General features: G+C 38.8%; 2 protein-coding genes across 17 annotated transcripts in view; one reads left to right on the forward strand and one right to left on the reverse strand.

The window, feature by feature from the left end:
- The window catches only part of LOC26531773 (uncharacterized), a 255,554-nt gene that overhangs the window by 140,056 nt on the left and 100,405 nt on the right, over window positions 1–15,093 (reverse strand). The window lies entirely within an intron of this gene.
- The window catches only part of CadN (neural cadherin), a 182,174-nt gene that overhangs the window by 124,234 nt on the left and 42,847 nt on the right, over window positions 1–15,093 (forward strand). The window lies entirely within an intron of this gene.

Consider the following 15,093-nt stretch of genomic DNA (forward strand, 5'->3'; position numbering starts at 1 on the left):
CACAGCTATTCCCCCCCTCCCTTCCCCACACACGCACACACACTCAAAAAGTTGAAAAAAGTGATATAACAAAAGACTAACATATTTTACGCCAGCCAGGTGCAGAAATAAAAAAAAATAGTGTTGAGCAACGCCGAACTATTTCATAACGTGGCAACTTCGCTTCGCACTATTTATTTATTTTTTTTTTTTTTTGGCAAGGGCTGTCTGTTTTTTTGAGCAAGTGGCTAACAATTAGTTTTGGGCTTTGCTGTGAAACGTTTTTAAGTGCCGCTACAAAGCTGTTGGGCCTCACACCTGTGCCCCACACACCCCCTCTCACTCCACACCCTAGCAGCCTCACACCCATCGTGCAATGGCCGTAAATGGTCCATTGTTGTGACTTTTGACCGGCGTGTGTCTAGAAATTCCGCTTTGAAACGAAATGCAATAATAGAGGCTTTTGTTTAGGCTCCGAAAAATGGTTGAATGCCGCTCGCGGCATGCCACGCCCTTTTCCCCAAGTTGTTGACCATTGTTGAACGTGCCAAAACGTGCACTTGTGTGTGTTTGTGTTTGTGTGTGTGTGTGTGTGTATGTCTGTATATGTGTATGTCTGTTTGTATTGGCATTTGTATTTGCCCTTTGTCTGGCGGCTGGGCTGGACGATTCGGGGCGTGGCGCATTAAAAAACAATTTGTTGTTTTGACACCAAACTGGCCAACGGCTTCGACTCGCAACCCTCGCAGCTGACCGCAACTGACCCGCACAACACACACACACACACACACACACACGGACACACATACACACAGACACATAATCATGCAAGCATTGTTTGCTTATTGCTGGACAGGATTTCCATTTGCCTTCGTTTGCTCGTGACTGCCATTTGTATTTATATTTGTGTTTGTGTTTCTATTTGTATTTGCCAAGGGTTTACTTTTTATTTGCCCAGATACCAAAGCTAGCACTCGAGTGCCGTTTGTTTATGTGTAGCTTATTGAGTTCACACCTATGTGCGCTAGCTTAAAGTGTAAACTCTCTCTCTCTCTTTATCTCTTGATTGCTCTAATTTGTATTTGTAGATTTGATTAGGCGCTAGATATATTCTATAGCTATCAAAATGAAAACACTTAAATATCGTTTGTATTAATATATCTATATAGATAAATGACACACTTGCATGTCGTTGATTTCTATGATACGATAAAGTGGTCCAAGCCGACCAAACTTTCCAGACGATAACTGAGATACTAGTTGCATAGCAGCAGGCAGACGAATATGGCTGTGGAATATATATATACTCTATAGGGCAGGAGATGCAGAAATGCATTTTAAATTTCGTGACTCACCAAGCTTTCAACTCATTTTGTTGGGCTATCAAGGAGGCACGATTGAATATCGATAAAGAATTATATGCCTATATTGATAAGTTGGTAAAAAAAAAACAATAGTAACAGCTATATACGTTATATTCTCAGTTGGTAAGACCATTAAATTGTGAATGCTAACCGCACGCATCGCTTAGCTTTAACATGATTATATTTATTGAGCTCACACCTCGTCAGCATTAAATTGGGTTGACTAATGCAATTGGGCGACTGGCTGAAAAATGTTTGGCTCCATTTGGCTACGTTTGGCTTAACGTAGCAGCTCGTAAATTGGCTTTAATTTGCATTACCGTCAAAGTTATTTGCAGATGTGTGCACTTTGCCCGGCCGCACGCTTCAACAAATTGCAGCTACTAAAGCGCTAAAACGTGACGACAGCTGAGGGCGAGCAAAGGCATGAGCCGAGCGGCGGGTGGACCCCAAAGAAAAATCTTCAAGTAAATTCGTGTGCAACAAGCTGACTGGCGAACAAGGTAAATGCGCCAGTTAGACCTACTCTTTGCGAGATAAAGACGCAGGCGGAGCAGATGGGGAAGGAGACGTTGCATTTACCCAAGTGCCACGCCCATTTGGTACATTTTTTATTTTACTTGCACTCGGCTGCGCCTTTTACTTAAACGCTTATTGGCTTAGTCAAAATGCAGCTGCAGTTGCCATCGACTCAATAAATGTCATATCCTTGCTGCTTCCGAGTCTTTCCCCCCTCTTTCACCATCCCATTCAGCTCAGCTGCCTATAAGCAGCTTTAGACAGCCTTTGCTCGGGGAATGCATTGGACGGACCGGCTAAGTGCTGAAATAGCACAGCTTGTAGAATGTGTGGCTTATTAAACTGAGAGTCCAAACAATATACGATATACGATATAATAAATATATACGATACGATATACGATGTATAAATATAAAATTGACGACGCTTCGATTAACTTTTGCGCCTTTAAGTGTTTCGTTTCGTGTTCCACATCAATGAAGCAAGGCTCGAACTTTTTCTAGTCACGTTGTTTTTCAATTTCTAATGAAACTTTCCCAATTTCCAGCTGCTAAAGACGATGCACTAATTTACGTCTTAACTTGGTTCTAGCTTTCGAATCACATTAAAAATAAGACACATTTTCAAACGTCCCAAAAAGTTATTTTTACATTTCTTAAACTGAACTTTAACAGTCAGCACATATTTATAAAATATTCCTTCTCTTTCTTCTAATTACAGGTATGTTAACTGATGTCAAATGTTAGAAGTTAACAGAAAACGCTCATGTTAAATCTCGCATGTAAGCCATAAACGTTAACTTTAAGTGTAACATTTAAATTTAAAAAATTTAATAACGAAAGACTTTGCCGTTTGATTAGCTCTTCCACACACAAACAGAACAATAGATGGCAATTTGGGATTAGCACGCTTTGCGTTTAAAAAGCCATAAAAAATCTTCCGTTTCAATAATTTGGGCAACGTTGCGTGCAAATTGAAATTCACATTAGGCGCGAAATCAAAAAGCGCATCGACACATAATGCATGCATAAAAGTGCCATTAAAATGAGGTTTAAAAATCAATCGAGCAAATATTTATGAATGCACTTTGCATCAAATGCCAGCGACAACAAAATTAAACGCATACACAACAACAAGGTGGCAACGCCAGACGCCGTGTTAAGCAGCTACCTGACAATGTCGGCGACGCCATTTACGACCCCCAGCTAAAAATAAACACAAAATGACAGGCGACAGCAACAACACGAACAGCAACCAGGCCCCAAAGTGCGAGCGCGTAGTTAAAGTGTCAAAACCAGACGCACACACAACACACGCACCTAGCCACGCCTACCCGCACACAGCACATAGCACCTGCCCCTGCCCTAGACACAGTTCATGCAAGGCGTGTGCGTCATTTTTATAGAAATTCCTCTGCTGGTATTTCGATTTTGTTAACAGAATTTTTTCTTTTTCGACTAAGCATGGCATGAACGCATTTTATAACACACGGAGCGACCCTCGCTGCGCTGCCGTCAGCGGCATGTTTGTCATAAATATCGAACAAGCAACTGTTCACCCTCTCCAACAACGAACCCTCCCCCGTTCACTCAGCAGCTGACTGATTTAGCTGTGTGGCCCGTTTGAGCGTGTCAAATGCAAAAAACTTAACCGATTGATTTAAACGCCACTTGAAATAACCCAAGCGATATCTATACATATATATATATAGAGTTATAGTTGCCTGATTTTTTTAAATTAAAAAAAAATTATTCGCTGCTGCTGCAGGTGTCTGACAGTTACGGCCAACAGGGGGCGTGTGAGTGTGCTTTAAACTTATGAAGACAACAGGCACATTGTAATTTATGTGCTTCAAGTGCGACGACGAACGGGGGCACAACCGTCCGTCCGTCTGTCTGTTGGTTTCTGTTTTTAGGGGTCAGCTCTTTTGGCCATTGTTTATGGACACACACACACACGCATACATGTCCATTACATGTAACATTCAGCTACAAATTGCACTACGTAATTTATGCGGCATGTCGAAAAGTGTGACCAGCTCACAATTGAATTTTATGCACAAATATGTGCAAGCAACACGCATTACCCGGCTATGCCCGTGCTTTTAATAATTCAATTGATTTCAAGCTTCAAAAATACAATTTTACACGGTTCATTCGATCCTTCAGCTCTTTGATTAAACGAAGAAAATGTGTTATACAAGAGTATATAATGCATTTTCTAAGATTTTTGTACACAGACAAATGTATAATATTTGTTTATATATCCCAATAATCCTAAATTACCTGAGAGAATTAATATTTCTATTAATACTTCGCTAAGCTCATAGCTAGATAGCATTATTTAATTTGGGAGAATCCAGTCAGACCTTGGGCATTCAAAAAGTACAAATATTTTTGATACCAATCTGTTCTATTCACTTTAATATGTGTAATAAAAATATTTGTGTAGAAATCTTTGAAAATTAGATTATTTTATATACCAATAATATACCGAAAATATTTTAACAGGGATTTTCGAAAATGTGCGAGACACACTTCAAGGAGATCTTTAAAAAAAAGTGTTTAAACCTGTTCTGTTAGATAGTTTCATATAACAGTTTATCGCCAAACGCGTAAAAATGTTGTAAAATATGTTTTGGTAGTTCGCAACTTTTGATGCATCAAAAGTTCTTAAATTTTCTAGCTTAATAGCAGCATATTTGTGGCTGGCACACACACACGCACACCCTCCCATGGACAAGTATGTTATTAACATTTCACAGCTCAAGTGTTTATGGGAAGTTCTTAAGCTGAAACTGAAACTAAACCTAAACCAAACTTGGCAATTTCATCATCATCAATATCAGAAGCTCTTGCTCCTCCTCTGCATTTGAGTGCGGTATCATGGCTATAAAATTAAAAAAAAAAAGAACGAATATAGCGAACGATGAAAATAGCTGCACATAAAAAGCAACAGATTTTTGCATTTAACATTGTAAAGGCGAAGGCGAAAAGCTCGCGAGGCTAAGACTGTCAAAAGTGTTGCGCGTTACTTTCGCCAGCAGTTGCAAATTTTGAAGTATCCCGGTTTAGGTTTCCTTCAGCCAGTCAGAGAGAAAGTAACAGGACAAAGAGCGAAGGGGAGCAGAAAAAGAGCGAGTTTGCGGGCTTAATGAGCTACTCTGGCCAGCCAACTGCCAGCTGTCAGCCGCGTGCTAATAAACTTTTCAAGTCCCTAGCCCTCCTTTCTCAGCACAAACTAGACAAAGTTCTTGGCTAAAGGTTTCTCGAGTGCGGCTTAACAAATTCATGGCAATCTCTCAGGTAGTTAGCATGAAAATAATACTGCCAGACGAAGTACTTACAAGAACTGGCACTAAAACTTAACAAGAATATTCTTTAAAAATGTTATATATATATATATATTTATTAAATGAATATTTCTGAATTTCTAATGCTAGAATCTAGAATAGGACACAATTATCCCACAATATGCGTTAGCTGCATTCAACCACATACTACAAATTTTGTTTTATACTCTCAACAATTTCAACAACAGCAACTCTACACAAACGTTTACTCAACTTTCCTTTCAACAGTTCGTCAAAAGCTTTAATATTTCTGACTATAACATCTAGCAAAGCATCGTTTATAGCAACATTTTTATTAGAAGTGTATAGCAACGCTTTTTATGCATTCATCGCATTTTTAAACAGTTGCTCTTATACAGTGGCTCTAATACATTTTGCATTTATAAGCTTTCAAGCTTTTAGTACAACTTACATAAATGTCTCATAATAAAATGCCCAAAAGCATTTATGTATAAGCAAGACATTCGTATTCGTATGCTTCTAAAAAGTACTTATACATAAATTCCATTGTATAAGTCAAAAATGTCCCTGCAAGGTTTTCTGCTTTCTAATTTTACGTTTCAAAAGCATTTGTGTATAAGCAAGGCATACACATTTGTGCTAATACATTTCTATGTATAAGTGCATAATTCCTTAGAAAGCATCTATATCTTCTATTTTTATGTTGCAAAATCATTTTTGTACAAGCAACGCATTCGTATTCATACTTATAAAAAGTATTTATAAGTATATTATGTTGTATACGTGAAAAGTTACACTGAAAGCTTCCATTTGCAAAAGAGCTTTGCCGATAGCCGAAAATGATTTCGAATAGGATTTATAAGTCCTTCTCGGCTGCAAGCCGACTGTATAACTATTTAGCTTTGCCTTTCCAGAGTCTTATATGTAAAAGCTATGCGAATTTTAGAAGAGTGTATAAGTTGTTCCCTTTTTAAGAAATTAAGTCATTCTGCCCTTATAAAAATGTATTTTCTATACGTATAAGTAAAGTACTAGTCCATTCAAAGGGAATTTAGAAGTCCTGCGACACTTAGAACGACTATACGCTTGTATAAGTATAATCTATAAGTAGTATAGCCTATACATTCGTATAATTTTTCTAAGTGTGGCAGAACTTATAAATTCGCTGTGAGCCTCTGCTCTCGAAGTTTGACGATAGCTTTTCGGAAACATAATGGGTAAAATATTCAAAAAGCACAAATGCCATATACTAAATATCCCAATGGCCATCGAATTGGTATTTGATATTAACCTGTATTTTGGCCGAGCTGTTGAGCTATAATTACTCACATTTTGTATAACAGTTGTCGCCTTAACTTAAGAGCATGTCTTGTCAAAGCCGCTCTGTTAAACTAAGAGAATTATGTGCGTAGATTTGCCTCAGCCCACTTAAGACTTATGCACTTTGTTATCTTGGCCCGCTTAGCCTCGTGGTTTCTTGAAGGTCGTCGCAGCGGAACTCATTAGGGTAAATTATGAACAGTTTAAAAAGTCATTAAGAACAGGGCGCGGGGGAAATAAAAAGTGTATAACAAGCGGAACAGGCAATTGCCAGCTAACAAAAATAACAGCGACAACAAGAAGTTAAAAACAATAATTAAAGTGTTAACAGCTTATGTTGAGCCGAGCCGTGTGTTGTCGTCTGTTATTTGTGCACAAACTGTTAACAGCTTATGTTAAGCTGTGCTGTGTGTTGACTGTAGCGCGTTTGTTAGCTGTTATCCGTTGAGCAAATGCCATTGAAATGTGCTTATATCCCAGTGTGAATAAGCAAACAATAACAACAATGGCATTTCAAAACACATTTGTCAGTCAATTTTCAATCAAGATTTGAGCCTTTGAGCTGCACGTAAATTTGTTTGCATTGCGATTGAAGGAAGGACTACGATAAATGGAATTACTAACACAATTCAAATCCCAAACAGAATCAGCAGGTGATACACTATCCACTAGCCGGCACACGAGATATTGCAAAACACCTGCAGAGCGCGCACTGGATAAACCAGGCTGTATAAAATACATATCGCTAGTGTATAATGCACTCAATTGAGTTTCCCATTCGCTTCACGTGGATGACATAGTTGCATCATCATGCAAAGCGAAAGCAACAAATCAGCGACAGCTACCAGGCAATTTGTTATGCGCAAATCGAAATTTGAAAACAAGGCGAGTGAAATTCTCGCAGGTGTTGCCTACTTTTCAGAGTGGCCCACAAATTATGTGTGTGTTATATGTGCATATATATATATATATATATGTATTTAGACTAACATTATCGCAAACGTTCAGGCATGCAGTCAACTGTCAACAGCGAACGGCAAAAATAATTCTAATCCAGTGGACTGTAAAGTTTTAATTAAGCCAACGATGCATAATTTGTGAACTACCAGATTTTAGTTTGAAATTTCCTAATTTTTAAATTAATAATGAACATATTAATTTCTACACTTTGCGCCTATTTAAAGTATGTATATAGTACATACTGCTTTTACGATTGGCATAGATTTATGGACAGCCCTCAAACTGTCTGCGTTTGGCTTAAGTAATTGGCCGCTGCCCACTTGAAGAAGCGGCGCGCATTTCCTTTATGCACATAAATAGGAAATTACAATTATTAATTACATTTTATACATTTGATACATTTTATTGTGCGCATCGTGAAAGGACGTGATTTATGTGTCGGCCTCCAAAGCAGGCGATGCGAGATTAGGGGAAATTGAATCTATTGTCTGACAACCCCCTTCAACTATTTTTTGCGCAGCAAATAAATCAAACATTTGTCCACATTCATATAACTTTTTTCGTAAGATTGAGAAATGCCTCAAAGTGCCTCGAAATGCCACGCAAATTTTTCAATTTAATTCTTCAATTAATTTGATAAAAACAACAAAAAAACTGTCGCCAACCGTTTTTTGAAATCATTTTCTAATTTTCAATTAAGCAACAATCAACACGGCACAAAGCAAACAGCGCAATAATTTAGATGCCATCTGAAAAGAAAAATAAGTAAAACGAAGAAGAAGATGTTGGCTGCATGTAGCCGAAGCTTAAATACTCTGCGTGCTGTGGAATGTTCTACTATTAAACTAAACGATTAACTCTTTATAAGCTGCAATAAAAAGATAAACACCTTCAAAGAGACCACTTTTCCTAAATTAAAGGATGTCTGTTGTTATCTACACGATTATTAGGCTCCCATTGTTCTTTAACAGACTGTCGGCCTTTACTTAAGGTTTAACATAATTCTTAACATAATATTTAACATAATACGTAACAGAATGCTTAATATTAGTAAGTTCTGCTTTTAAAAGTTACCGTGTAACCGCATGTGCATCCAAGCACTTGATAGTGTGGCGTCCAGAGGACAGATGACTCCACTGTTCACACGGAACAAGAATTTATATATACATATACCTAATAGACTTCCGTAAGTCTCCCGTAACTAATTTAATATACCCCGTTTTTTCAGGGTATACAAAAAAGCAGAGCACAAAATATGTCCCGCTGTCCGCTTGGCTGTTGCAAGCAGCTTGCGCACAGATTCGTTTTTTTTTTTAGTCACAGTCGCAGTTGCAGTTGCAGTTAGCAGTAAGCAGTAAGCAGTTGCCCGTTGCTTGTCTGCTCCGCCTGTCTGCGCAATTAATTTGCACCAAAGGCGGACACAAATCAGCTGAGTAACACGAACTGAAAGCAATTCCACTTTTTTCGTCCCTTCTTCTATTTTTTTTTTGCTGCTGTTTCTTCTGCTGCTTCTTCAAGCTGAATACGCATAAATTCACATCCGGCGACAAGATGCCGTTTACTGGCGGGGTTTCAGGCAGGAAGGGGGGGCAGTCTGTGCACTTTACCTCGCAAAGGCGAAAAGAAATTGTCAACGTTGCAGTTTCTCAGTTTGGCAACATTCGCAACTTCCGCTTTGCGAAACGACACCAAAAACGAAACGAAACGAAACGAACGGAACGGAAATGTGCAAATGAGCACACACCATGCATATCTTAAGCAGACAGCAAGGCGGGTATGCAGGGTGGGAAGGGGTGCCATGATACCCTTTACCTAAACCCCCTCCCCAACAAACCCAATACCAACATCTTCTAGAAGAAAGCAACCGACAACTAGTTCAGGTCCAGTTTTATTTGCAGTTTCAGTTCTTATACCCTGTACTTCAGAAATATGAATACAAATAAGAGGGTATATCACATTCGACTGTAAAAAATATAAGAATATATCATGATGATCAGCATAACAAGCAGAGTCAGTTCGTTTAACAGACTATAAGAGCTAAATACTTTAAATTGGAAAAATTGGGAAATTCGTAAGCAAAACAAGTATATCTTGCAATTGCTTGAGAAATCGATAAAAATCGATATTTATCGATATCAGTCAAAATTTTAAAATTGGAATATGCACATATTTAAATTTCCTCCCGAAGCCAATTAAATTAGTATTAATTATTATTATTTTGTGTATACATTTTCCATCGCATTTAAATGTGTGTAAACGAAGAAGCACAGAGGTTGTGTACATACGTGTGTATGCATGTGTGTATGTATGTTAATTTGTTAAAGCAAATGTATGTTTTACAGGATAACTGCGAAATGTGCGCTCTAGATTAGAGCAATCTTCGCTTGTTTTGTGTTTGCAGTTTGCAGTTGCCAGTTTTGAGTTTTTCTAGTGCCCAATTTTATTTCAACTGCTTGTCACTGCAATTTTATACTTATTGCTACTGCTGCATCTGTTTTTGTTGTTGTAGTTGTTCTTGTTGCGCCATTTGTGGCAGCCATAAACGAAGATGACAGCAGCAACGGCAGCGTTCAAGCTCTGCTTTCTCTCTAGCTGCCCGCGTTTTGTTTTTTCGCCTAATTGGAAAACTATACACAGAGAAATTGCCACAGTGCAACATGCGGCGGTAACACACACACATACACACACACACACAGATACATATACTGTTACAGCATTAATATGCAACGAAATAAGAGCAGTCACAAAGGAGGAGCGGATGACAAGGCAACAGCGGGCTGCTGAGCTTATGGAATGGGCATGAATTCGGCGTATACATGCTTAAATGATTGGCATTGCAAATTAGAATTTGAATTTCCGTTTGCCTTCGCTTCGGATTGCAAACAATGCGAAATTAAATTTGAGTTCGCATTTCAATTATCCGCAATGTAAGGTAGCTGATAACAGAGCTTTAGCACATGAAGAATAACATAAATATTTAAAAACGCATGTTAACATGCCAATGCTATATTCAACATAGCACTTAATGTTCTTATGGGTCACAGCACCATCCACAAGATAACAATTTGAAATATTTATGCTTTTTCATTTCCATTTCCATTGTTGGGTTCTTCTATCAACGCTATGATAATGCGCAGCACAAAGTTATGTTAGATTAACAGCGCTATCCACTGTAAAGTTTTACATAAACAGCTTCTGTTATTGTAAAGTCCGTTGTCAATTTAAACATTGAATGTCAATATTTCTTTAAATTAACATAATGTTAAACGGTATTAACATAGCTTAAGTTATGTTAGAGTTATGTTAGACCAAGAGCACGATCCACAGTCGATTTTAATATAAAATGCTATCGCATTTTCTAACACTTTTCTTAAACGAATTTTTATCTAATGCACTTTTAAAGTCCGTTTGTAACAATCAATTTTCTAACAGTTACAAGACCTTCACCTACAAACATGAAATACAGTGCACTGAAACCACAATGAAATTTGTTGCTTAGCTATTTCAATTTGTAGGTTATTTGCACGTCACAAACAGATAACGTCCATGGCAGCGCACACGCTACCAAACCCTTGCCGCGCGAACCACTGACAAATCTGCCAATTGGCGTCGAATTGAGCAAACTATTTGCAGTCAAATACGAATGTATTCGTGTGCATGTGTATGTTTGTGTGCGTGTGAGCCTTAATTAGATTGCATTTGCACTTAAAATAGGAAAAACAATGCATCAAAACAACAACAATAACAGCCAGAATAACAGCACGCTAGGTGGCGCTCAAGTAATTGAATTTCCCTATTGGCAAGGTTAGGCAACCAAATTGTCGACGGATCAATTGGCATAAAGGCAAACCGAGACCAATTTTGGCTATGTGTACAGATAATGAGTAACAGAGAGAGAGAGAGAGAGAGAGAGAGAGAGAGAGAGAGAGAGAGAGAGAACGATAGAGGGAGAGAGAGAGAGAGAGAGAGGGAGAGGAAGTGTGTGTGTATATAGAGATGACAAACTCCCCACAGTAAACCTCAGGAAAGTGACACATCCAAAAATTAACATTATTTTACAGCAGTTGATTAAATCTAATGTATTATGAACAGTTTCTAGCTTCTGGAACCAAATAGACATAGATGGGCAAACAGAGGTCAAGTTATGAGCATATTTACATCTATTCGTTTAATTACTTTTATCCAAGCAAAATTGTTGCTTAAATTTTGAAATAGGTTAAGTGGCACAGATGACAATGGAATTAATCAATACATTTTCTTTCAAAGCAGCAATTATGTTCTCTGGGCCTTTTCTACAAGGCCTTAAGCTCTCAAACACATAAGCCCAATTCAGCTATACGAGAAGCTTAATTTAAGCTTGTAGACCGCATTCTCTCCGTTTCTATCGCTCTTTCTCTGCTTCTCTTTTTTTTCTTCCTCTTACTGCCTTAATTTTTCATCAAATGCCATTGAAGTCAACCGCAAATGCGAACGTGCACGCAGCTCTGCTGCACTCACACCCACACACACAGACAGCATTAAGCGTGTGTCTAACTTAGACCGCAAAAAGCGCGTGTCAGCGTTGCAGCTGGCTGCGCTGTCAGCGTCAGCATCAACATCAGCGCCAGCGCCAGCTCCAGCTCCAGCTCCAGCGTCAGCGCCAGCGACAGCGCCTGCTGTGATGAATGACAGCGACGAGTGTGTGGCATCATTCATCAGGCTTGGCCACGCAAACATCCCTCCTGCCTTGGCCCCTACCACTCTGCCACGGCATGAGGCAAAAATTGAAAAATTCATTACAATTAGTCGACACCACTGACCAGGCTCCTCCATCGCTTTGTCTGCCTTGACAACGTCGCTACGCCCCTTCGGCTACCACCCGACCACGGGCTGTCTTAGTTGAAAGCACAGTCTCCATTTCATGCAATAACTTGGCAATTATCACATGCTGCCAAGACAGCAGCATGCATATATACACGACAACCAACGAGGGTTCATTTAAAATTCAAATATTTCAAAGGATTTTAAGGGGTATATTGATTATGTGAGCTGTTAAGATGACTGTTACATTAATACTTATGTTAACATTGTTAATTGTGAAGCTGTCACGTGCCTGTTACGTTTCAACGTTAATGTTCAAAAACTGTTAAATTCTAACACTGCAAATGTTAAAAGACTGTAACGCAACTGTTAACGTTGAAATGCCTGTTACACATTGACTGAATCCCTAATCCATTACATTTTACTAACTAACATAACTTATAAGTGTTATGATATAAGTCGACAACATTTCTCACATCTTTTGCAATTGCAATTATTAACACTACTTTAAGTATTTGGCAAAAGCAAATGCAGTACTCTTAGCTGGACGAATGTTAATTTTTTCTTAAAAATAGTTAGTATGGTTTAAAGTCATTGATAAATAGTCGTTTATAGGGTATTTTAGCTGACAGCCATTCGCTTTTATTTAATTGCCTCACGCGCCCCAACCGTTTATTGTTATTGCAATCTGTGCGCTTCTTTATTAGCACGGGGCAGCTGTCACCAACGCGACCTTTATCACCAGCACAAAGATAAAAATGTTCATTATCATGTCAACTAGGGCGACAGCAGTCGCACCCAGACAGCCCTACACCTTTGACAGACCTATAGAAATAGATATATATGTATATATATATAGATACAGAGTGTTTTTTTGTCTGCCCTCTAATTGATCAAAGAAATTGAAAAGACTTGATAAAATAAAATAAAATGAAATGAAAAATAAAATATAAAAGTTATCTCAACTTTTGCCTGAACAATTTTCACGGCAACTTAAAGCCACTTAAGAGCTACTTAGGCGTGCTCTTGGGGTGTGTGGCTGCGCGGGAGAGGGGGGTCGGGCGGAAGGTGTTAGAACTTATGCCTGAGTAGGTTCTCGGGCGGCCTCTGCAAAGGGCAAACCCCTTTGCCCATTTGCACCTTTACGCCCGCCACCGTCGGACTGGCCCAACTTTTGCCGCTCATTAAGATGCATTGCATAGCAGGTAGCAGAAGTCAAGGGGTGACTATTGCACTGTGTGAGGGGGCGTGCCAGTATGCATTATGTTTCCCGTTATGCGGCAGCTGATAATAACGCAAAAGTTTTTCCACGGCTCGACTTGATTATTAAGCATGCGCCTCTCCCACTCCCAACGCCCCTCCCCCTTGTCCCGCTCGCTAGACAACCTGGCAAAAACTTGGAATTGTTAGTGCGTGTTAAGGATTTTGCATTAATTATCTGCATACAGTGCGAACAACTTTAATTAAGTCATTATGCAATTGCATACGACAAACTAATTAAAAATGCAATTAAAGATGCAACTCATGCGTGCGTAAGTATGCGTGCGTGTGCGTGTTTGTGTGTGCGTGGCGTGTGTGTGTTTGTGTCTAGTTCAATGCCACAAAAAAAGATGACAAGGCAAAAGAAAACTCTAAATGCAAACTAATAAATGCAAAATCAATAAACTGTAAAATCAAAAGCCAAGCGATAAGAAAAACGAGCAAAACACACACACACACACAAAGAGAGAAGTGAAAACAAGCAACAACTAAACCGATTGCGCATTACTCTACGACGGCTGCGTCTAAATCTGTTATACAATTACTTTCAAACTATGATGTAAGAAAAGAAAATATACATCCTTTCCATTTCGATTATCTCTTTCTTGCGCCCCTAGTGGGCGTGGTCCGACTTTACTGAAGAATCATCTCTTTCATGTCCATATAAAAGCAAAAATAATTTCGTCTATATGTGCACACAAAATCAATATACTCTTATTGGCTTTGTCAACAGAGTGTAGAGTTGTAAAACTTTTTTTTTCTTTTTGCTGCCATAAAATGCTAAAATACATGTGCCAAAAACTTTGGCCAGCATTTTATGGGTACGCGAAGTTTTACCGTTTGTTCAATAATCAAGTTTAACCTTTCGTCAAAATAAAAAAGGACCAAACAAAAAAAAAACAACAGCAAAAATATAAAAATAAAACTTTTCGACCGTGCGAATAGTTTTTATTGCAATCATTTTTTTTATCTCTAGTTCTTTTTTAAAGGACTTTAGCAAAAAGATAAAAGAAACGAAAAACAGCCGCAGAAAAACTTATCGATCAAGCGTTTGTGACGTCAATTTGGATTTCAAATATGGCGCGTCGTTTAGTGCGAACGTCAGTTTCGTCAAGTTCGTTAAGTTTGCCGCTAAATTGTTTGTCCATTGTGGCCAGAGCTAAAACGAGCTATTTCTTTTGCTTATTGTTGTTGTTGTTGTTGTTGCTGTTGTTGTTGTGGTTGTTGTGCTCTGTGTTTGTAATTCGCATTGTCAACGCTTGCACAATTGAGCTCAAGTGCTCGCCCCTTGGCGAACTTGCCAACCTCACCTCCACCCATCCCCTCCCACCACCCATCCGCACACTGAGCTTGAGCTCATAACAAGTTTAAATGTCTTGAAAGCGAGCGGCGCAATTGTTTGACCAGCTAAGGGTGGCGAGAACGTGGGGGGTTTGCACAATAAAAGGAATAAGCTTATACTAAGTTTGCTTATGAAGCTCATGGAGCAGCATTTCTTTGTGGCTATATCAAATTAAACACGTATACATTTCGTACGCACTGTGGTTGATTTTATATCGAATTAAATACGTCTACAGT

Source organism: Drosophila virilis, chromosome 4, assembly GCF_030788295.1.
Source record: "Drosophila virilis strain 15010-1051.87 chromosome 4, Dvir_AGI_RSII-ME, whole genome shotgun sequence".
Lineage (NCBI taxonomy): Eukaryota > Metazoa > Arthropoda > Insecta > Diptera > Drosophilidae > Drosophila > Drosophila virilis.